At 44.9% G+C, this 24,000-nt stretch overlaps 1 protein-coding gene across 25 annotated transcripts in view; it reads right to left on the bottom strand.

The window, feature by feature from the left end:
* Positions 1-24,000, bottom strand: part of pyd (zonula occludens-like protein polychaetoid) — a 600,297-nt gene that overhangs the window by 368,307 nt on the left and 207,990 nt on the right. The gene's annotated exons all lie outside the window — the stretch shown is intronic.

The following is a 24,000-nucleotide window of genomic DNA, read 5'->3' as shown; positions in this document are numbered from 1 at the left end:
CCCTGCCCACGAGTTGGAGTAACGACTCGCAGCGCAGCGATACTGCAATTATTTCAGCCTTGGGCGGGATTCGAACCCGGACCGCCATAGTGGCGGCCGGGAACTCTTCCACCTCGTCACGAGTCGTGTGTGTGTGTGTGTGTGTGTGTGTGTGTGTGTGTGTGTGTGTGTGTGTGTGTGTGTGTGTGTGTGTGTGTGTGTGTGTATGTGTGTGTTCGCATGTGTTCCATCAAGAACAAACACACGTTCCTGTAGTCAAAGGGCCACATATAAACGATAGGATCGCCGAGTGAGCTCCCTCAAGGGAAGAGAGCCGGCAGCAGCAAGGGCGAACAGTTTTCGTCCAAAATTACGAATTCGACTTCAGGAAGCTAATGGACAAAAAGGTCGAAAGCCTTAAAATCACATTCTCGTTCTCCTCCTCCTCCTTCCTTCCTTTTCTTCTTCCTCCTCTTCTTCTCCCTTCCCTTCCTCCTCTTTCTCCCCCTACTCTTCCTCCTCCTCCTCCTTTTCTTTGGAATTTCCTGAACTCATATTCTCTCTCTCTCTCTCCTTTATTCTATTCAGTGCGTGAATAAAGCGAATCAGATTCTCTTCCTATTTGGAATCTTTAGAATTAAATCCTCTTTACTCTTCTCCCTCTTTGTCTTTCTCTCGTGCCATTCATCGTGCGAATGAGGCCAAACAGATTTTTGACCTATTAGGAATTTTTAGAACTACTTTCCTTCTCTCTCGTCTCTCACCCTCTCTCTCATCTCTCACCCTCTCTCTCTCCCTCTCTTTCTCGTCTCTGTAATTATTTTCAGTGGACTGTGAGGAAATGGGAGAGATAGCTTTTATTCAGTTACTTCGTTTTACTTATATCGTTTATTCAATCTGCCGCCAGTCGCTTTCATTATTCAACTGAGGAATACCCCCTATTCACGACGAGGCTAGAAAATCATCTCGATCCTACCTACCTCGATTGAAAAATTTGCTGCGTTTTACTTTATTTATATTTTTGCTGCCGCCAGACTGTTCTAATCAACAGAGAGAAGATCCTTCTACAACGAAAAGGTTTGCGACGGACACCACAAGAGTAAGACGCGGAGCGGGAAGGGAATGGAAGGCGAGTGGTGACGAAGGAGGAAGAGAGGCAAATTTGCCAAGTTTGCAGTTGATGTGAAGTGCGAGGAGCGAGACGGAGCGAGATGGAGCGAGACGAGAGTCGGATTAACAAGAAGGATCACCTGAACGTACGAGGATTCGGATAAAAGCGGACGTTCATTCATCCTCAAGAGGAACAAGGGGGAATGGGGTTCATATTAGGACGGAAAGACCTTCAAATGGAATCGCGCCTGTTTGTTTGTTCACATGCTTGTCAAGTATACGTAATTACTTGTAATAACCATAGCAAACACAAGCATAAACATGTATACGCAAAAGTTCATGCACATGCATGCACACATGCGCACACACACTAATGGCAGCACATACACGACTACACACGCACGTACGCACGCATGCGCACACATACACACCATTGGGAGCATATACATACACGATTACACACGCACGCACCCACCAATGAGAGTAAATGCATATACGAACACACACACACACATACACACACACACGTGTATACTGAAATTAGGTAAAGAGAAATAGGCAGATACGCACACAACCACACACACGCACGCACGCAGACACAGAATCAAACAAATCGATGCCTGTTCGTGCTTTCACGAATATGCAGCCGAGAACTTGTCTTCTCCGTCATTCACACGTTCGAAAATATGTCGCACAATCTGAAAAGCCGATATTCTATAACGCTACTCTCACTAAAGAGAGAGAAAGAGGGGGGGGGGCGAGTTTTAGTATTTCGTGTTAACCAACGTTTCTATCCTTGGGGACAATATTGCGTGGTGTCATAGAAGCTATCTATATCCCAAGAGATTTTTCCCCCTTATAAGGGAGGTAGCCTAATCAAAGGGATGTACCTACTTCCACACATTCCACTCCCCTCCACCACCCTTTCTCCACTCCCATCTTAGCTTCTCATGGATGACGGGTCATCCTTGTATCCCGCCCACTGCTCTGGGTCATAGAAACACCTCAGGAGGAAGAATTTAAGGTGGGTGGCAGGGAAGTAGAAGTTATCTTATTGCTTTTTTATTTTCTATTTATTTATTTGTGTATTTATTTCAGTAGAGAGTTGTCTCCAATCATAAAAGAATGGCGGACTCTGGTTAGTGGGGATTTATCACCAAAGTCACTAAATTATTGACTGCATATAAAAAAAGGAATCAATATTCTATACGAGGGGGAGGGAGAAAGGGAGGGGGAGAGGGAGGGAAAGAGAGAGGGAGGGAAAGAGAGAGAGAGAGAGAGAGAGAGAGAGAGAGAGAGAGAGAGAGAGAGAGAGAGAGAGAGAGAGAGAGAGAGAGAGAGAGAGAGAGAGAGAGAGGTAAATCTCGGGCGTGGCGGGCGCGCGGGTCGCCGTGGGATGCGCGATGGGCGGCGTCCCCTCGCCCTTCATGGGCGGGGCAACGCCCATTTCCCTCCCACACTAGACACCTCGTTAGCCAATAAGGACACCGAATCCTCCTGATATTACATCTATAGAATCGAACACCACAATTGAATCGGGATCTCGGATTCTCCTTATCCGAGTCTCTCCGTTAATTAATAATCCGATTAAAATGTTATTGTACAAAGCGGATGTGAATCTATAACGGGTAACAATGTTGATGAGCTTTGTCATCAAGGGCGTGTCATGTGTGTGCTTTTGTTCTGGTCGAGGTAAGGCGATTTCATTCGGCTCAGGATGGAGGATTCAAGCCTGAAAGGGGTTTCGATTGATAGAACAGACTCGGAGACTCTCCCCACCCCTCTTTGCCGATTTTTTTTTTTATAATATATATATACATATATTTATATATACATACATACATACATATACCAAGGCTTTTTCCCCCTTCCAAGGGAGGTAGCCAAAAAGGGAAAGGCATAAAAACACTCCCACCCATTTCATCCCTAAATACACTCCACACCCCTCCCACCCTTCCTCTCATCTGAGCACCTCCTGGATGACGGGTCATCCCTGCACCCTGCCCACCGCCCTGGGTCAGAAGCAGTGTCGCAAGACACAGTACATCCACAGCAAGGCCGCTTCATTTAATCGGCGACCCCCCCTCTCCGTCCCCCTTTGCATATATATATATATATATATATATATATATATATATATATATATATATATATATATATATATATATATGAGAGAGAAATTCGCTAGTAACAGCGACTTCAATCTGATAATTTTCATGACAATCGCATGTAGGATTCGAACCCTCTGTAGTGGGTTAAGGCTCTGTGAAGGTAATCTTACGGGTGGCCGAAAGCAGTGGGTTCCAATCCTACATGCGATTGTTATAAAAACGATCATATATATATATATATATATATAAATAACGTACATATTGATCTACCTATATACGAAGGGCCTCTTCCCCCTTATAAAGGAGGTACCTAGCAAAGACTAGCACCCACTCCCACCCATTTCAAGTCAATAAACAAATAAAATAAATAATAATTAGGGGTGTGCCTATTCCATTTTTCCCCCGATGCCGATACCAATGCAGAGTCCTATTCACTCTTAGTTGCCGATGCCAATGCCTATTCCACTTTATATAATACCGGTATATCAGTTTTAATATAAAGTAATTTATCTATGATTTTTATTTGCTTTATAATCTATGTAGATTTCTACCGACAGACTGGGCTAATTTTTAACTATTTCATTATGCATCTACTTTTTATTATGTACTTGTTTCCATAAAAAATTCTTTTTTACAAATATCTTTAAAACAGCATCACTAAGCATAATTAATTAGTGGTTTTATTCTATAAGCCAATAGTGCATAATCACTAAAACAATACATAAATGCATAAAACAAAAATATTACATAATACTTTCTATTACGTTGTTGTTGATGAAGACCAACGCCATATTAGACAAACCTTAGTATAACATTTAAAAACGCTAATAAAATACATGTGATATTATTTATAAAGATGCCAGATGTTTTTAATTTCGCCATTTTTAAGCCTCTAAAATATACTTACATAAAGATGTATGGTTATATATTTACTTGTCAAAATACATAAAAAATATCTATAAACGATTCGTTTGGCTATAAATTGCTGCGAAGTGGGAGTAAATCCGTTCGCCAATTTTTCGCACTTATAAGCGGGTAAAATACACCGAGTCCACGCACGCCCGGGCGATTTACTCCCATATTATTCTCGCATAATTTCTGTTGTAGAAATTTTGTTCTCTCTCTATCTATATATGCATATATATATATATATATATATATATATATATATATATATATATATATATATATATATATATATATTATTTTTATTTTTATTTTATATAAGAAATACAAAAGTAAAAATAAAAATTTGCTCTAACATTTACTCCGACTTGTGCTGTTACTTTAAAGGCATCTGCGTCGCCAAAATACTGCCGATGCCGAATACCATTCTAAAAATAATGCAGATTCTCGCCGATGCCGAGTCACCAAAAAAGTGCCGAATCTTGGCAATGCCGATTAATCGGCACACCCATAATAATAATAATAATAATAATAATAATATTTAAACAAATAAACAAAAGTGAAACCTACGAACGAATAAGGAATAACGTAGTATACCACCCACACCACCCACAACCAGAACCAGCACTACCACAAAAGCACGTACTATCACACTTCATCAGCCAGCCGCAATTCCACTCTCGCACATCAGCTCTGGCACACGGTTCGTTAATTTTCTCTCCAACAAAGACTGCTTCCTTCGTAAGGCATAAGGGGAGCGACGTGGCCGAGCGGGCCGAATCGCCAACCTCTGAAAGCGATCACCCAGAGGGAGGCGGTTCGAACTCTGAGCTAGCGAGTGGTGACACCAAGGGCGTGTCGTCATATCGAGCTGCATACCAGACCGGGTCTGCTATATATATATATATATATATTCAAAAAATTCTGGAGCGGCCTACAAAAACAGCAGAGTCAAGACACTAAGGCATCTCTTTGGAGTAGTTCCACAATTACCCTGGGACAGATAAGAGTTTTTTGTTATCCTTTTCCGAACTCGACATCCATTCTATAGTCACGTCTAGGTAGTCTAGCTGTTCCTATTACCTGGTTATGGGGACTACAGTTACCACATGACTGCAAGGAACAGCATCCTTCGGCACCCCTTGAAACTGACCATAACACCTGCTAGGTGGTTCTAGTACACTGGTGGTGTCATCGGAAGCGTGCTGGTCTCGTATTCTCTTACTTGTGGGTTCGAATCCCGCACTTCTCTCCAATTCTCAAAAGTGACTAGTTACCTGCCCCCAAAGCGCATAATAGGGCAAAAGTGACGGCTTCGGCCGCAGCTACTCAGCGCCTCCTGATGTATGCTCTTCACCTTTTAGGGGTTCTGATACCTGCACCCAATAGTAAAAACCACAGAACTTGACGGTCTTCCTGAGCCATGGTACTAAGTACCTTAGAAATCTCTCGACACAAGAAGCACCTTGGCGACACTGCCTGTGTCCTGCCCATAAAGACTACTAATCCCAAAGGGCCCATTACTCCCCTCCCCTCCTTCACACTCACCTCATAACAAGCACTCTCGGACTTCCTACGTAATGTATTGGCCAATTACTAAAACCTTTTTTACACCCGAAGAACACGCTGCATATATACATATACGCAGTACGGGCTTGCGCCTCGAGACCGGCTTGGGTAAGAGAAAACCGTGATCTAAAGACTCATTAGTTACGGTGGACGCGTCGTTGGGGGCGAGAGGACCAGAGTGGTTTTGTGGACACATAGTGGTTGCGTGTGGCTTCAGGTTCCAGGAATAACACTTGGTGGTTTGTTGGGGGTACGCGGTGGCAGGCGATAGTCGTGAGTGATTATAGTGGTAGTGAAGGTGCGTAGTAATCGATGAAAAGACACACCATCATAGTTGGGGTACATGGAGGCCGTGGAAGTGCTTTGCTGTTGAGGTATATGGCGGCCGTGGGGGTGTATGCTGGCTCTGGGGAGCATATAATAGCTGTGGGAGGTCCATATGGCTGTGTGAGATTCATAAATCATACGAAAATCTACTAAAACATATGAATCTGTTTTCCCTAAAAAAGCGTAGACTCAGAGGTAACTTGATACAGATCTTTAAGATTCTAAAGGGAATTGACAACACTCAAAAGTGACAAAATTTTCACATTGAATGAGAATCAGACAAGAAACAATGGTCTCAAACTGTCCGGAAATAGATTCAATTTGGAAGTGGGTAGAAACAACTTTGCCAACCGTGTAGTTAATGAATGGAATAAACTTCCTGCACAGGTAGTGCAATGTAGTTCAGTTCGAAGCTTTAAGAACCATTTAGATAAACACCTAAGCAAGATGCTGTAATGATTATAATTTATTTTATATTGTTTGTTTTTGTTTTGTTATCATTTGTCTGTTTGATTTTTATTTATTATTAGTTATATGTCAATTTATCATTATTTACTATTTACCTGTTTGTTTATTATTAAACTATACCTATGCATTTATCTATGTATTTTATTTGTTCTTTACATTATTGTAGTTATTTATTTATTATTTCATTATTATTATAAAAAAATTCGCATCCGACCTAGATATGGACCAAAAGGTCTCCTGTCGGCATGCTCCGCCTTTGTAATCCTTTGTAATATCAAGGCTGTGGACGATCACAGTATTGTGAAGCCCTAAAGTGGTTGCGTAAAATACTAGAAGGTCGCAGTGGTCACCCAGAGGTAGTTGGATCAAAACTCCACACAGGGGTTCCGTTCCTTAACTGAATTACATATCCTGGCATACACAACAATGAAATCTACTAAACATAATCATGGCACTGAACCAAAGAGACTCTCTTTCTACATCACATTTCACTTCGAAATTACTTTCATTATTGCATATAAATGGAGTGTGCTGGTTGTGTCATTGAATGCTTGTTGGTGTCGCATTCACCTAGTTATGGGTTCGAGTCCAGAACTCTCCGGTTCCCAGCAGTGACCGTTATCTGTTCCAGACAGTCCCCAAAGCGCATAATAGGGCAAAGGTGACGGCTTCGGCCGTAGTTACTCAGCTTCTCACCTTCTTCATATAAAAGTAGAAACTATTTTATAACGTGTTCATACAACTCTGTGAAAATTCTACCGTAGACTGACGATCTAATCTCGCCAAACTTAATCGAAGTGATCTTTATGTGCGCGTGACTTCGAAACCCCGAGTTCGAAAACATACTCATTCGATTTGGCGTGAAATTCCACCACCGTCCACCGAAGTGATTCAATATAACCAAACTTAATTAAAACTTACCTTACGGACATGACCTGCCTAAGGGTCCCTATCAATACTAAATGGGGGAACTGCGCAAACCGGCGGAAGTGAGGGAGTAGGCGAGAGGTTTCGGTGAAGAAACGGAGAGAGAGAGAGAGAGAGAGAGAGAGAGAGAGAGAGAGAGAGAGAGAGAGAGAGAGAGAGAGAATGTTCAAGTTTCGTGTGAAGGCAAACACGAAGGGAGTGGGTCTATAGGTAGTGAGAAGCCTACGCCAGGAGGCACTGAGTAGCTGAGGCCGAAGCAGGTAACATTTACTGTTGGTAGTTGGAAAGCTCAGGATTCGAACCCACAACTACGCGAATGCGAGACCAGCACGCTTCAGATTACGCCACCAGCGCACAAGAACACACCTAATCACCGAGAACGACTAGAAGAACACCTCATTATACGCCACCCATGAACAAGAACATACCCAATCATTTAGTACGGACAAGAACACTTCATCAGTGATCCCATGAACATATCCGGAACTTGGTCCGTGTCAGCGAACAAGGGGATCCATTGTGTTTGCGATCTTCCTCCTACATTGTGGGATAAACGTCCGGGTGTGTTGTTGGTGTAAACGTATTGAGATATAAATGTAATCCCATAAATATGGAAATATAAGAGCCGTGACTAAAGGGGCACAGCCACGGGAGGACGGGCTCGCTCGCGAAAGTCAAGAGCGGAGTGCCACGCAGAAGGGACCGGCCACTGAAGTCGCCTGAAGTGCTGAAGCGGTGATGTCAAATAGGAAGATGGTTTTGTTAGTCTCAGGATCATCTTCCGTTAGTATTGACGACTTCTGCATGTGGTCTGTCTGCCAACAGGCGATTTTATTCATCCAGAGGGAAACTTCTCCCAAGTAAAATGGTAAAATAATAATAATAATAATAATGACAACAACAACAATAATAATAATAACAATGATAATAAGAACAATAACAGTAAAGCAGGAGATAACAATAGCTTTCTTTGTCCTGAGCTCAGGCCCAGTCCATACATCCAATGTATTAACAGATTCGCATATTATCTACAGGAAACAAACTTACAAAATACATTTTTGTATTGAAAGGGTATGAGGTCGTGAAAGACTCTTCTCTGAGTGACCTACAGGCTTCCGGTTAGGAGCTCTGGGTTTCTGACAAGAGAGACCGGGAGCAACGGAAGGACTGATTGAGAGGAGCGTATACATCAAAAGAGAGAAAAAGAGAGCAAGAGACTCGAGACATGGATGAAGAGGAGCGGGTGAAGGGGACGAGGTTGTAAAAGAGTCTGGCTGAAGAGAGAGTGCCGTGCCATAAAAGGAGAGTGAAAGAGAGAGGAAAAGAGAGCAGGTGCTTCGACACGTGAGTGACAAGTGACAAGCGGGCTTGAGTCACGGACACCAAAGCTACATAAACATGAAGCAGTACAACGACGTGGTAGAGGTAGAAGTAGAGATATTTGGCTTGTCTATGAAGTCACCACTTTCTACCAGGAAGCTCCCAAAGGGACTGAAATCAATTCTTTCAACTTTACTCAATCACCAACAATTTTCTGTACTCTCTTACTGAAACAACTACTCTACTTCATTATCTTCTCTCTTCTCGTCATTCCTCTCTTTCTTCCTTTCCTCTTTAATTTATTTACCAAGTCCCTTGTCCCCTTGTTAACTCAATTGCTCCACCCTCACTCCCTCTCTCTACTTCAACCTCCGTCTTCCTCCTCCCAACTTTGGGCCAAGTCACTTAACTTTTTTTTTTTTTTTTTTTTTTAATAAAATATTGGAGACTAAAAGAATACTGTGATCACATTTTAACTGCTACTATCCCTCCACTGTAGTAAACTCTCTTTAGGTTACCACCTTTATGACTCCACTTCTTTGGAGCGATATTGACCCTAGAACCCGAGGACAGAATATGTGTTTATTATATAAGAGAGAAAGAGAGAAAGAAAGGGAAAGAGAAAGAGAGAAAGAGAGAAAGAGAGAAAGAGAGAGAGAGAGAGAGAGAGGAAGAGATGGAGGGAGGGATGGAGAGACAGACTCTACACTCCCCTATCTCCTTCCCTTCACCGTCCCTCCCTCTCCCACTCCCTCCTTCCCGGAATCCCTTTTCTTTCTATTCCTTCCGCGTGTTGGCCCACTCCGTCCCTCTTCCCCCAACCCCTTCCTTGGCACTCCCGTCCTCCCCAGCCCATATCTTCCCCCCACGGGTGTCTCCGCTGTTGGATGGGGGGAATAGGGGGGATGGGCGCGTCCCCCATATCTCGCTGACCGTTCAATAGGAGGAGGAGGAGGAGGAGGAGGAGGAGGAGGAGGAGGAGGAGGAGGAGGAGGAGGAGGAGGAGGAGGCAACCCCCCACCCCTCTCCCCCACTACCCATTCGCCCCCACTCGACCTCAGAGGCTTCCTTCCACGCAACACCAAGTGCCTGTTTGGCCTCCGAAGGGCGTCACCTCTTTTTGACTACGAAGGAAGTACGTACATGAAGCTAAACGTACACACACACGCGCGCGACACACATATGTGTAGACTTATGGAACAAGTTGGATGAAAATATAATCCAAGCCAACTCCATAAACGAATTTAAGACAAAATTTGATAAATGGAGGCAAAGAGACGGGACAACATGAACACAGCTCCAACCCCATATTCTACAACTTGGTAAATAAACACACACACACACACACACGCAGGCACACAAGTACGCAACAGAAAACATGCCCTATCAAAATCACAAGTACAAACAAAAGAAAACACACACACACACACACACACACACACACACACACACACACACTCACACACACACACTCACTTTATCTTATGGGACATTAATGAGTAAATAGACGTAAGATTGCGCGTGCGTGCGTGTGTGCCCGAGCATAAAAACGGTACCCTCTATTGTGGCCCACAGCCAATCGTGTGGTCCAGCCATTATCGGACCAGTTGGCCCTCTTATCGGAATACCGACGGTCTCTGGAAAGCCTTACGAGACGGGTGTGGGGGCTGAGGGGCTTTTGGGGGGGGGGGCGAGGGGCTTTTGGGGGTCTGGGAGCTTTTCGGGAGGCTCTCTCATGCGTACTCCTCACCACGCCCTTCTAGTGTGCTGCCACATTTCCAGTACGCAATCAAGACTCCGCCTCTGGGCTGGGGGAAGGGTCATCGGGTATAATGACGTCACTGTCCAGTGCCTGTCAGTGACACCTTGCCACTCTGGCACTCTTTCTCTCTCCCTCTCTCTCTCTCTGTCTCTCCGTCACACATAAACACACACAAACACACACACACGCACACACACAAACACATACATGTCTCTCCCACACGTGCACCAAAAGGAGGGTACACATAGGTTAAATCCCACATGTACACATGATTTACAATGTGGGGGAGAATGTCCTAGGAGACTGTGAACGTATGTCCCTCCCCGTCGGGAAACAGTACATGATGTACGACCTACGCACCAACGTTATAACGTCCTGTCCTTAACACTCTGTAACCCATTTGTTTTGGGTTAAGCCCGACCATTTCATACAGGTGGGGGGGGGGGGAGAACGGGATGGTGAGGGGAAGACCCTTCACACGAGGAAGAAGAGGAGGACAAACAGTATGAGAAGAATTACGTGTACAAGGAAGAGGAAGAGGAGTAAAAACAGGGTTATAAGTAGGAAGAAGAGGACGACGAGGAGGTGGGAGGAGGAAGAGGGGGAGGAGGAATTGGAGTGTTGATGATGATATTGTTATTACAATCATTACAAACGTACTTTTACTATTACATAATAACAATAATAACTATTGCTATAATCATTACCGATGTTCTATTACTACATAATAATAATAATAATACAAATAATACCAACGTCAATAATAAATCAATAAAAATCACTTAAGACACCCTAACTGATAAAGTTTCTGCCACAATTCCCGCCAGAACTGGGAAGAGTTGGCGGAAGAAGTTTCCCAAGCGCCTCCCCTGGCATCTCGAAACACGCAATACCCGTCCCCTCTACGACGCACACACACCATTTCTCACACAAAAATCCCGCGGGAGACATGGGTCGTCTCGCCGCGATCACATCTCACGGCACCACAAGAAGTGTACAAACTCCGGCGACAGCACACAAACCCTCGGCACTGAACCGACAACAGCTACTGCATGTCCAAGACTTCAACCCCACAACTCGTCTGACCCATTCAACGCAGCCCCATTACCAATCTTTATACATACTAAATAAACCTACCATCCCTGTTAATTGCTTTCTCAAACTACCTCTCCCACTCACTTCCTCCCCTCCCCCTCCCCATACCTCTCTCTCTCTCCCCCTTCCCTGAACCTTTCCAAGTAAGTTCACCTAAAGATTTTTTCGTACACTATGACTAATAACCACACATAGATACACACACACACACACACACACACACACACACACACACACACACACTATAGGCCCTTCTCTTATACAGGAAATGGCTGAGTCAAAACACACACCTAATATTGTAGCTACGAACGACCATTACAGGTTTAAGTGAAGCATTAGACACTTAAATGACTTCACGGTCACTGCGTACAACTCTGGTATGAACACGTAGGGGCACACAAACCAGACCAATGTCATACCAATGACACACAGACACACACACACACATATATATATATATATATATATATATATATATATATATATATACATACATATACCAAGGCTTTTTCCCCCTTACAAGGGGGGTAGCCAAAAAGAAAAAGGCATAAAATCATTCCCACCCATTCCATCCCTGAATACACTCCACTATATATATATATATATATATATATATATATATATATATATATATTATATATATATATATATATATATATATATACACTCCACTATATATATATATATATATATATATATATATATATATATATATATATATATATATATATATATATATATATATTTCTTACATTATGGGACAGTTTTAAGTGTCTGCAATAGTTCTTTGGTGCTAGAAGTGATGACACAGGTACCAATGTGTTGTCAGCTTAGAGGAACCACTTTCTTGCTCCCCTCTCTCTTCCTCTATATAAAGGAACCCCTTCCCTACAGTGTGGCACTTTTCTTATTACTCTTACCGTCACCAGGTGATTTAATTCATCTCCGAGGTACCCCATTTCTGGCACATGCCGTCTACGAAACTGGATTCCTCTTTTCGCAGAGAAGGTGGAGTCTACGCTAGGAGGCGCTGAGTAGCTGCGGCCGAAGCCGTGACCTTTACCCTATGCGTTCTATGGACTGATGGGGCAGGTGACTACAGTCACTGCTGGTAATCGGAGAGAAGTGCGGGATTCGAACCCACAACTAAGCGAATGACAGCAAGCTACCAGCGCACTCACTATGGAGAATTTTGACCTTCGGCGTGAATAAAATCGCCTGACGGCAGTATACGCATTAAAGCTGAGTCCCTGAGAACGACAGCGTTCGCGCGGAGGTCCACAGTGCCAAGTCCCCAACAGTGCCAGTGCCAGTGACGTGTTCGATCGTCCCTCACGTAGTTGGAACGCTTGGCATCGTTCTCAGGCTTGTTCGATCTTGACATTGTTTCCAACTTCTCTTTCTCTCTCTTTCTCGCACACACACACACACGTGTATGAGTATGTATGTATATATATGTTGAGGCAGTCTGACAGGTTAATTCTGTTCCACACTAGTTTTGGGAATAAACTCAGACTAAAAATCCTGTGTTTCCTATTCCCACTCACGGCAACCAGTCAGAATGTCTCAAAACACACACACACACACACACACACACACACATATATATATATATATATATATATATATATATATATATATATATATATATTATCCGCGCACACATAAATCAACCATTTTTCTACGCTTATTATCACCTTCCAGGTTCTTACTCCAACTCCAAACGATACCATTCAGTTGCGAGTAACCCCGACTCCATTCATTCCAGCGTCGGCCCCTTTCCAGGCTAGGTTGTGCTACCGAATGCCTTTAAATTCACGTCGCCGAATTGAAGGGGTTGAAGTCGGCTCTGGCACTTGTTATCTTGATCTTCGCTTGCCTCATAAATCTACGCACTCTGACCATGCAGCTCGTTTCGCCCAAAAAGTCATCGCCTTCTCTTTGTCCACTCACATATCTGATAAGTACAACGTACTTTCTATTTACAAACATACACTACCCCCAGATACCCTCACCCGAAGTTTGTGTGTATGTCGTTATTCACACGCAACACACGAAGACATGGAGAAACACACACACACATATATACACACAAGGAACCTTGTGCACATGCATTCGTAGATACTACTAACCTTGCCATCTCCTCCCCCTTCCCTCCAAATCCCAGGACACCTCACACTATTACTATACAAACTTCTAATCCTTTCTATCCTCACATCAACCTAATATCAGTGCCCTGGTGGCGTAATCCGAAGCATGCTGGTCTTGCATTCGCTTAGTTGTGAGTTCGAATCTCGCACTCCTCTCCGATTGCCAGTAGAGAATGTGTGGTATCTGCCCCAACCCGAAAGCGCATCATAGGGAAAAAAGTGGTGAATTCGGCCACAGCTACTCAGCGCCTCCTGGCGTAGGATCCTTACTACCTTTCCTCCAACATAGCACCTTCCTATGACTTAACACCAAAACATCTCCCAAAGTCACTTTCCCTCCCTCGCTATAAGATTTGATCCCCACCCCCACCCCCCTCTACCTTCCCCTCCCCGTCCCCGTCCTTCACTTTCTGTCAACACAAACATATTTTCCAGTTCCCCATGGATTTCCTCTCCCCTTTCCGTCTCCCCACTTTCCTCCTCTTTCTCCCCTTTCGTCCGCGTCTTCTCCCTTCCTTCCATCCCACCCTTTCCTCCCCTTCCTTTCTCTTTCCTTTATACCTCACATTTTCCTTATTTCTCCTTGCCGTTTCCTCCTTTCCCTTCCCCATAACATTCACTCACGTCCTCTCTCCTTCCCTCCCCCCTCTCCTCCCGTCTTATCCAGTTTCCTTCCTTCCTCTTCTCCCATTTCGCCTTTTCTTCCCCTTTCCTCCTGTCCAATCTTTATTTTTATTTTTTTTTGGGGGGAGGGAGGGGAGTCGATGAAAAACACGAGAAGACGAGGGTCTGACCTTCGGTCGGTTGTCGGCAACCAACCAAACAAGGAGAAAAAAAAAAAAAAAAAAAAAAAAAAAAAAAAAAAAGTGGGGGATCTTCGACTCTGAAATACTTCATCATATTGATTAAGGTCTCCTGAAACCAACACAACTATGAAGGTCTAGGATCAAACCTAGGGACCTTAGACGGTTTCCTTTCATCTATTTTTCATTTCTATCTTATCTATTTCTATTTGTTTTTTATTTGACTTTTTTATTGTTATTATTTCATTTTTTTAGCGGAGGTGTGAGTGTCGCATGACTCTGGTCCGTAGGGGTGTACCAATCGAATCCCCAAAACACTGACGATATAAATCTTCACGTACTCAACAACCCCATGAAGAGTGCGAACATATATATATAAATAGCTAGTCTGGGAATCAAATCCTCTTTTTGAAGGTCCAAAGATATTCGGATCTTATTCTGACTAATGGATGGCGTTCCAGTGATCAACCCGAGGAGGAGGAGGAAGAGGAGGTGGAGAAAGAAAAGAAGAAAAGAAAAAAGTCAACTTTTTTCTGGGGAATAGGTCAAAAGTCATGATGAATGGATGATAGCAAAATAATAGTGATGGCGATAATAAAAATCTCACTGTTAATAATAACAATAGTAATCATAATAATAATAATGATAAATCAAACTATATGGAAGTATTGCTATACAACGGATCAAACCTTGAAGTGACTCTCTTACCAATAAATAAATAAGGGAGAGAGAGAGAGAGAGAGAGGAGAGAGAGAGAGACATGGAGACGGACACCCTATCTTCGTCGCACCAGGGAAAAGGTCTTCCGCCGAGACATCGAAGTCGACTTCGGGAGAAGGTGGGAGAAGGAGGAGGAGGAGGAGGAGGAGGAGGAGAAGGAGGAAGAGAAGGGACGAGGGAAAAGGGAACAGCAGGGAGGAGGAGGGCGGCTGGAGGAGGAGAGATGTTGGAGGAGGGAGGTGGGAGAAAGAGGTAGAATGAAGGAGGAGGAGGGGAAGGAGGGGGGAGAAGGATGGAGGAGGAAGAAGGATGGAGGAGGAAGAAGGAAGGATGAGGAAAGAGGAAGAAGGGTGGAGGAGGAAGAGGAGGGAGGAGGTGGGTAAAGGAGGGCAGAGGAAGCAAAAAGATGGAGGAGGATAGAGGAGAAAGAAAGAGGAGGAAGAGGAAGGAGGAGGAGGACGAAGGCCGCTAGGGACGACAACGATGAATAACCCACGGATCGAGGTCATCACTCCCGAAGTCATGACCCCAAGTTGGAAACCGTAAACCCAAGTGGAGAGTTTCATGACGCCTCCATGAAACAAACGAAACTGATGTTTCAATGAAGTTTACCTAGTGTGTGTGTGTGTGTGTGTGTGTGTGTGTGTGTGTGTGTGTGTGTGTGTGTGTGTGTGTGTGTGTGTGTGTGTGTGTGTGTGTGTGTGTGTGTGTGTGTGTGCGTGGATACACATACACACACACACAAAACAGGAAAGATGGAGTGAGGATGAGAAGAAAGGAAGGGAGGGAAGTATGAAGGAAAGGAACGAGAAAGGGAAGGAGAATGGGAAAAAAGAAGGAAGAGAGGGAGGGAGGGAAGGAGGGAGAAAAATGAAAGAGGAAAGTAGACAGGAATGGTGAGAAGGAAGGAGGAAGGGAGGGAAGAGAGAAGAGGAAGGGAGGGAGGGAGAGTTGGAGACAGCGACCTGAATGAACCTGTTGGCCTCAGCATCGACTTATGCTTCGTCAAACTTTCCTACGCGCACACACACACACATACACACACACACACACACAGTCAGACTTCTATACAACAATATCCCCCCTCACTCTTCCTCCAACCTTCCCTCCCTCCCCCCTCACGATCGTATCCTAATCTCCCCTACCCCTTCCTTCCTCCCCCACCCTATCCCCTCATCACACCTCACGACCTTTCCAATTTCCAATTCCTTCCTAATCTCTCCCTCCTCCCACTCCCCCTCCACTTCCCCCCTTCTACTCCATACTATCGCCCCTTCTTTCTTCCCCTCCTCTCCTTTCACCTGCCTCTTCTTCTCCGTTCTTTCGATGTCCATTCCTTCCCCCTAATTACTCCTTCCCCTTTTCCTTATTTACTTCTCCTCCTGATCCCTCAGTCTCCATGCATTGCTTCCTCTCATATCCTCCACTCCTTCATCTACCCTCTCCACTCCCTCACAATCTCCTACTACCCCTAGCTCCTTCTTCAATACCTGTAGATCTCCTAATATTCCACACTCCTTATATTTACTTCTATCACTCACTCTCCATCCCCTACTCTTCCCACTCCTACTCCTCTCTCTCTCCTACTCTTCCCACTCCTAATCCTCTCCTTTTCCCCTCCACTCCATACTCTTCCCACTCCTCTCTTTTTCCTCTCCATTTCCTACTCTTCCTCGTTTCTTTCTCTACTCGCTCTCCGTCTTCTACTCTCCTCTTCCCCCTTCCTTTCCCCCGGTCCCCCAATGAACCCTCAGTTACACCTCCCCCCACCCCGGGAACCAAGCTGTAGACTGAAAGTGCCACTCTACAGCGAGAGGTGCCATTGCCTCATCAAAGGCAGTTTGCAACTTAAAAAATATATATATATATATATAATAATAATAATAATAATAATAATAATAAATCTCACTACTCCATACAAAACCCTTCGCTTTGCGATGAGAGTGCCACGGACATGAATAAAATCGCCTGGCGACACACGGAACAAAGAGGAAAAGCAACAAAGAGCGGAAGGGGTTGACAGAATCGCCATCCTCTTTCGCTACTGAAGATATGACACATAAGGCAATAAAATCGTGTAACGGCAGTCACGACAAAGGGAAAATACCCGGTGCGGAAAGGCCACTCCACGACAGTCCAAAAGCTCTCCTCCATGGCCAAATCCTCCACAAAGTGAAGGTCCCACTCCATTCACACAAAGGTCTCTTCTGCGGTGTCCATTGCTCAGGCACTGCGCCAATCCGCCGTGGTGCAGTCACACATATAAGCACCTTTTAGGATTTTGGGCGAAACAATACGGGACAAGCGACGAAGGCCTCTGATACATAAGGACTCGTTCTGGGTGCCGTCAGAAGATTTTATTCAAGTGAAAGGAAAAGGCTGGGGAGGTAAATGAGAACTACCTTCACTATGAGCAAACACACACACTCACATAATCACATACACACGCACAAAAACAACCGGCGTTTCTATCCTCGTGGACACAATCGCACCAAAGTAGAACTATCCCTCTCTAAAACAAGAATACCCCTTTCTATAGCGGAAGCACCCCTCTTTCTAAAGAAAGAACACCCCATCTCTAAAACGAGAATACCTCTCTAAACTCAGAACACCGACTTCCGAACAGAGAGAGAGGGAGAGAGAAAGAGAGAGAGGGTGAGCGAAAGAGGGAGCGTGTGTGTGTGTGTGTGTGTGTGTGTGTGTGAGAGAGAGAGAGAGAGAGAGAGAGAGAGAGAGAGAGAGAGAGAGAGAGAGAGAGAGAGAGAGAGAGAGAGAGAGAGAGAGAGAGAGAGAGCGCAGGTCTATCTAAAGAAATGTATTCTCTCTAACGCAAGAACACCTCTCTCTCTCTCTCTCTTGAGAGAGAGAGAGAGAGAGAGAGAGAGAGAGAGAGAGAGAGAGAGAGAGAGAGAGAGAGAGAGAGAGAGAGAGAGAGAGAGAGAGAGAGAGAGAGAAACCACCTCCTCTGGAACCTGGAGGACCTGTCTCCTTCTAGTCCATGAACGGCCCTCGGTTGGCACCTTGGCACCTCCTGAATTAAAGTGCCAAACCGCGGGCGCTGGAAAGTGACACTTCGAGCAACATGAAAAAGGCACCTTGCAACCATTCCAACCCACTCGTTTTCTGCTCTTGGTGACATTGATCGTTATATTTGTGGTAGTGGCTGTGGTGGTAATGGTGGTAATGGTGGTAGTGGTGATGCCAGTAATAGATGTAATAATATTAATAGTAAGAGTAGAAGTATTGATAGTACTTATGGTAGTGTTGGAACTATAAAGAAAATTGGTGGTCAGGTTGTAACTATACAGGTATATGAAATCTGGTGGTGGTGGTGGTTGTGGTGGTAGTGGTGATGGAGGTGGTGGCAACCAATGAACATCCCTATGTTGGCAGGTTGTGACAACAGGACATTTGGCACGGGCTCTGTATAACAGCCCCTCATTTCCCTTACCTTCTTCCCATTCCTTCTCTTTCCCTCCCCTACCTTTCACGTTTCTTGTCACCTTTACGTGTGCACTGTTCTTCCCTCTTCCAACCTGCCTCTCCCTCCCATTCCCTTTCCTAAACTCCAATCCCATCCTTCTCTTCCCTTTCTCTTACAAGTAACTATCTTCCTCCTCCTGATTTACTCTTCCCTCGTTTCCCCCTCAACTCCACTGTGTATCCCTCCTTTCTCCTTACTTTCTCCATTTCCAGATACTCCACTCTCTACTCCATCTTCCTCCTCCCAGCAATGTCCCTCTCCTCCCCTTTCCAGGACTTGCTCCCTCTCCCACGCCCCTCTCCTTCCCAGATCTCCCTCTCCCTCGAGCCTTCTCTCTTCTCGATCCTCCCCTCCCCTTTCCTGGCCCTCCTTCCCTTCCCTTCCCATCCCCCGTTCCCTAAGGCACCAGCTCCACCCACCCCAGCCTCCCTCCAGAAAACCACACGCCCGTAACCAGACGCCTGTCCGCCGCCCACAACCAGATCACGGCCAAGTGAGCTCTGTCCGTCACTCGACCCGCCCGAAGGTCGGCGGGCGGGCGGGCGGTCGGGCGACCGGGACCGGACGGACCGCGAGACCGGCGGTGGCCCGGTTGTTGCATTAAGGAGTCTCAGGTGACTTCCTTCCATCGCAGTGGCCGATCGTGCCGGGTGACCAGTCACCTTTAAGGGCTCGCCGGGGAGACAATGGCATTCAGTACTCGCATGGAGAAGGGTTCATTTGCAAGTACGGCGAAAAGGGATTCCGAATTCTAACCAAATACTCCCTCGACCCTCCCACTCTATCCCTGAGGTCATCCGGGATTTTAGTGTCTGTCCCCGTCAACCACAACCGTGTTTTCCATCATGGCTCGTAGCAACACCTCTGATAATCCGGCATCACCCAACACCTCCCATAATCCGGCGTCTCTCACTCAACACCTGAAGTAATCCGACATACTCCCCCAACCCCAGTATCCTCGAAAATCTGGCATCCCCACAAACACCTCTAATAATCCGATATCTCTCCCCAACATCGATAATTATATTAATCCAGCATCCCGCCTCCTTCCCAATATTATATATATATATATATATATATATATGTATGAATTCATAATAATAAAAAAAAAAAAAAAAAAAAAAAAAAAAAAAAAAAAAGCCAGTGCGGTAAAAACGAAGAACCAACAGTATCCAGAAACCTTCCCTATAACGCTGAATTCACCCCATCTCCCACATACTCTTCCCAATCAATTATGCTCGCAAAAAAAAAAAACATACAAAGCAAATCTAGGGGCCTCGCTCCAAGCCTTCCATTAATCCATCATCCACATTCCCGCAACCTTGATAATTCGGAGGAAAAAAAAAAAAAAAAAAAAAAAAAAAAAAAAAAAAAAAAAAAAAAAAAAAAAAAAAAAATTACGAGTATTAATTTGCCTGAATACATAATTTTCAGGACTTGTAACTTCATATAACTTGATAACTGATGACTATTTCGTGTGATAACTGTACAACATTCCACCAAATTATAAAAGGATTATACATCTGTGTTTACTTAATTCACCAAAATTCTGGGGTTGGGAAGACAAAATTCTTGAGTAAAGTATAAGAATGCAGACCTAAGCCGCACATTCCACTAAAAGCAGTTCCTCGACCCACCATCCGAAAGTACTTTCCTAATCACTCCCCCATCTAACTCCCTAATCATTTCACACGTTCCTTTCCTGAGCCCCCCTAAAAACTAACTCGAATTTCCACACTTAGGTATGTAGTTAGGTAAGTGGGTAAAGGGACGGTTATCGCGTAGCTAAGTACAGACAGGCAAGGTGGTTGGTTACCAAGGAGTTTGCTAAGTGGATAGGTGGGTAGGTGCGTAGATGGGTGGATAGGTAGGTAGGTAAGGAGGTAGGTAGGTAGGTAAGGAGGTACGTAGGGAGGCAAGGAGGTATGTAGGTAGGTAAGGAGATATGTAGGTAGGTAAGGAGGTATATAGGTAGGTAAGGAGGTAGGTAAGGAGGTGGGTGCCACATAGTTTGGTAAGTGGAAAGGAAGGAAGATGGATAACTAAGTAGTTAGAAAGTTGTTTCGGTAGGGTAGTTTTACAGATGTATTCGAGAGTGACAGGTATGGGTTCAGTGAAGTCGGGAAGGGGAGGAGGCGGAGGGGGAATATGAAGGCGGGTGAGGGGGTGGGGGGTTCTGTAACGTCTGTTGGGGGTGATTGTGTCCCCCCCCTTTTTTTAAGTGAGAGGATATGTCAACTGCGTTCACTTCAGGGGGCGTGTCGAAAATGTAGTCAGGAAAAGGGGGCATGGCCTGGAGGGAGCTGCGTTCTGAGAGCAGGCAAAGGTCATAGATGTGTACAGTTGAGGAAAAAAGTGTGTATGCAATTTTTGTGTGTTCTTTGCCCCCGGCAACAAGGGTGTAGAAAAGCCTCTCCCTAATTCGGCATAAAGGAACAAACTTTCTTGTTTACTTCCAAGACTCACCGGCGCACGCCACAGGACGCTTCACTGTGACCATGGCCACCACCATTGCCTTAAGTGCTAGGGCATCATAAACACGAAAAAATCACTGAGAGTGGGACAATACAAACTAATAAAGACAAATAAACAAATAAATGAACAAGCATGATAAAATAAATACATGAAAGTATGAATCAATAAAACCACAATTAAATGAATAAATAAACAAATTTGGGGCTGATTATAATAATAAATAAAATAAATCCACGTCGCTGATGTGGTTAATCTTTACAACACAAAAAGTAAGCAGAGTCATCACGTGTCACGCAATTCCTCCTCCTCTCACTCGTCTTCTTCCTTTATTTATCCCCCTCCTACTCCTACTCTTATTCTTCGTCCTCCTCGTCTTCCTCCTCCCCATCCTCCTCCTCTCACTCGTCTTCGTCTTTCTTCATTTATCCATCTCCTACATCTACTTTTCGTCCTCCTCTCTACAGGTAAGGGTCCATCATTTAGTCCTTCTCACCCTTGTTCCAATCCTCCTCTTCTTCTTTCTCTTCCTCCTCCTCTCACTGGTCTTTCTCTACTTACTCTTCTTCCTCCTCCTCCTCCTCTTCTCACTGTTCTTCCATTACTTCCTCTTCTCCTTCAGCTTCTAGAGGTAAGTGTCCATAATTTCGCCCTTGTCCTACTTGTCCTCCTCTTCGTCTTCCATCCCCTCCTCCTTTCGCTGGGCTTCCTTCACCTCCTTCCCTTATCCCCCTCTTATTCCTCTTCCTCCTCCTCCTCCTCGTCTTCCTCTCATCCTCCTCTCGCTGGTCTTCCTCCCCCTCCCCCTTCCCTTATCCCCCTCCTATTCCTCTTCGTCCCCTTCCTCTTCCTCCTCCTCCTCGTCTTCCTCCCTCTCCTCCTCCTCTCGCTGGTCTTCCTCCCCTTCCCCCTTCCCTTATCCCCCTCTTGTTCCTCCCCCTCCTCTTCCAGCGGTAATAGTCCATCATCTCGTCCTTGTCCTCCTCCTCCTTGTCTTCCTCCCTCTCCCCCTCCTCTCACTGGTCTTCCTTCCCATCCGCCTTCTCTTATCCCCCTCCTATTCTTCCTCCTCCTCCTCCAGAGGTAAGGGTCCATCATCTCGTCCTTGTCCTCTTCCCCTTCCTCCTCGTGCTCGCCCTTCCGAGACCACAAGGAACTCCTTCAGGCGGTTACACCAGTTCCTCCACTCGCAAGAACGAGAAACCCCCTCAACCTCCACCTCCACCCTCCTAACCCTTATTCGTAGAACAGGGAAAGGGGCAGGTTAAGGAGGACCAGAGGGAGGAGGGAGACAGCGGAGTGAAGGGGTGGGATGAAAGGTGTGGTGGGAGAGGAGGGGGGGAGGAAGGGAAGGGAAGGGAAGGGAATGAATGAAGTAGGAATGGAAGAATGGTAGAATGAAAGGAGAGAGGAAGGAAGAGAGTGAGGAGGGAGGGAGAGAGGAAAGAAAAGAGTATGGGAGGGAGGGAGGTGAAATGGTTATGGAGAGGGAAGAGGGATAAGAGTAGAAGAGGGATTGGACAGGGAGAGAGGTAAGGAAGGGAGAGGGGTTGGGAGGGTAGAGGGGTGAGGAGGGAAGTAGGGTAGGAAAGGGAGAAGGGTAGGAGGGAGAAGGGTAGGAGGGAGAAGGGTGGGAGGGAGAAGGGTGGGAGGGAGGAGGTGGGGAGAAGTGTTGCGACGGGGGAAGGGATGAGTCACATCCATTCCCTTCCCTCTACAGAACAAACCAGCCATCCGTTTGCATTCATATACTGAGAGAGAGCAACGCGCATTTGCAGGCAATCCAACAGTGAGCCAACGACGGTCTCTCTCTATCTCTCCTCTTCCCATCCCTGGTTCTCTCTCTCTCTCTCTCCTCTTCCCGTCCCTGGTTCTCACACTCTCTCTCCTCCTCTTCCCGTCACTTTCTCTCTTTTTCCACGTCTTTCTCTGCGGTCTTTCACATCAACTGTTCTCCAAAGCCACAATGACTTCTTTCATCGGTTCTCTCTCTCTCTCTCTCTCTTTCCCTCTCTTCGTACCCCTTTTTTCCCTAATTGGCATTCATCTCCCTTCCCCTTTAACTACGTTTCCCTATTGACTGTTTGTCGAAACCTTGCAATGTAATTACGTCTGTTTGCGTCGGACTTTTTTCTCCCTCCACCGCCGCTTCTCCATCGTGTCAACATCTCTGCCTCTCTCCCTCTGCCCCAATGCCTACTTTCCCTTACCAAAGCTCCACCTTCCCAGTCCACCACGTACCACACTCATCTCAAGTTCCCCTGCATAGATCGTTACATCTTCTGAAAATGTCTAAAATTAAGAAATATCCTACATACGGAAAGGAAACTTCCCAATTTGAGAAAACTCCGGATATCGGGAATTCTTTATACTCTTTCTTGTGTATTTTCGAAAGATTTTTTTTTTTGTTCCGATTACTATATAGTTCTGAATTTTTGTTATTCACAATATAGGAAACTATTAGTACTTTAAACAAAAACGCCACCGACCGTGTTCCTATTGGAAAAAAGAGTTCGTCACTTAAGGTAGCAGCACACTGGTCCAGCACGCTACTTACTTTTGCTACTTCGTTCGAGAAGAAACGGATTCGGTTACAATACTCTAGAATTCCGTAAGAACATCTCAACAATGTATCTAACATTCGTGTAATTCTAACTTCTCTTAGTCCGTCATTCAGCTTCTCACTATATGACGCAAGAGTAGTTTGAAAGTTGGAAATTTGAAATATATATATATATATATATATTTATATATATATTTATATATATATTTATATATATATATATTTATATATAAA

This window comes from Oratosquilla oratoria, chromosome 14 (assembly GCF_046742065.1).
Source record: "Oratosquilla oratoria isolate Oo_2021 chromosome 14, ASM4674206v1, whole genome shotgun sequence".
Lineage (NCBI taxonomy): Eukaryota > Metazoa > Arthropoda > Malacostraca > Stomatopoda > Squillidae > Oratosquilla > Oratosquilla oratoria.
Note: the sequence above shows the minus strand (reverse complement) of the source record. Positions and strands in the feature narration are given on the sequence as shown.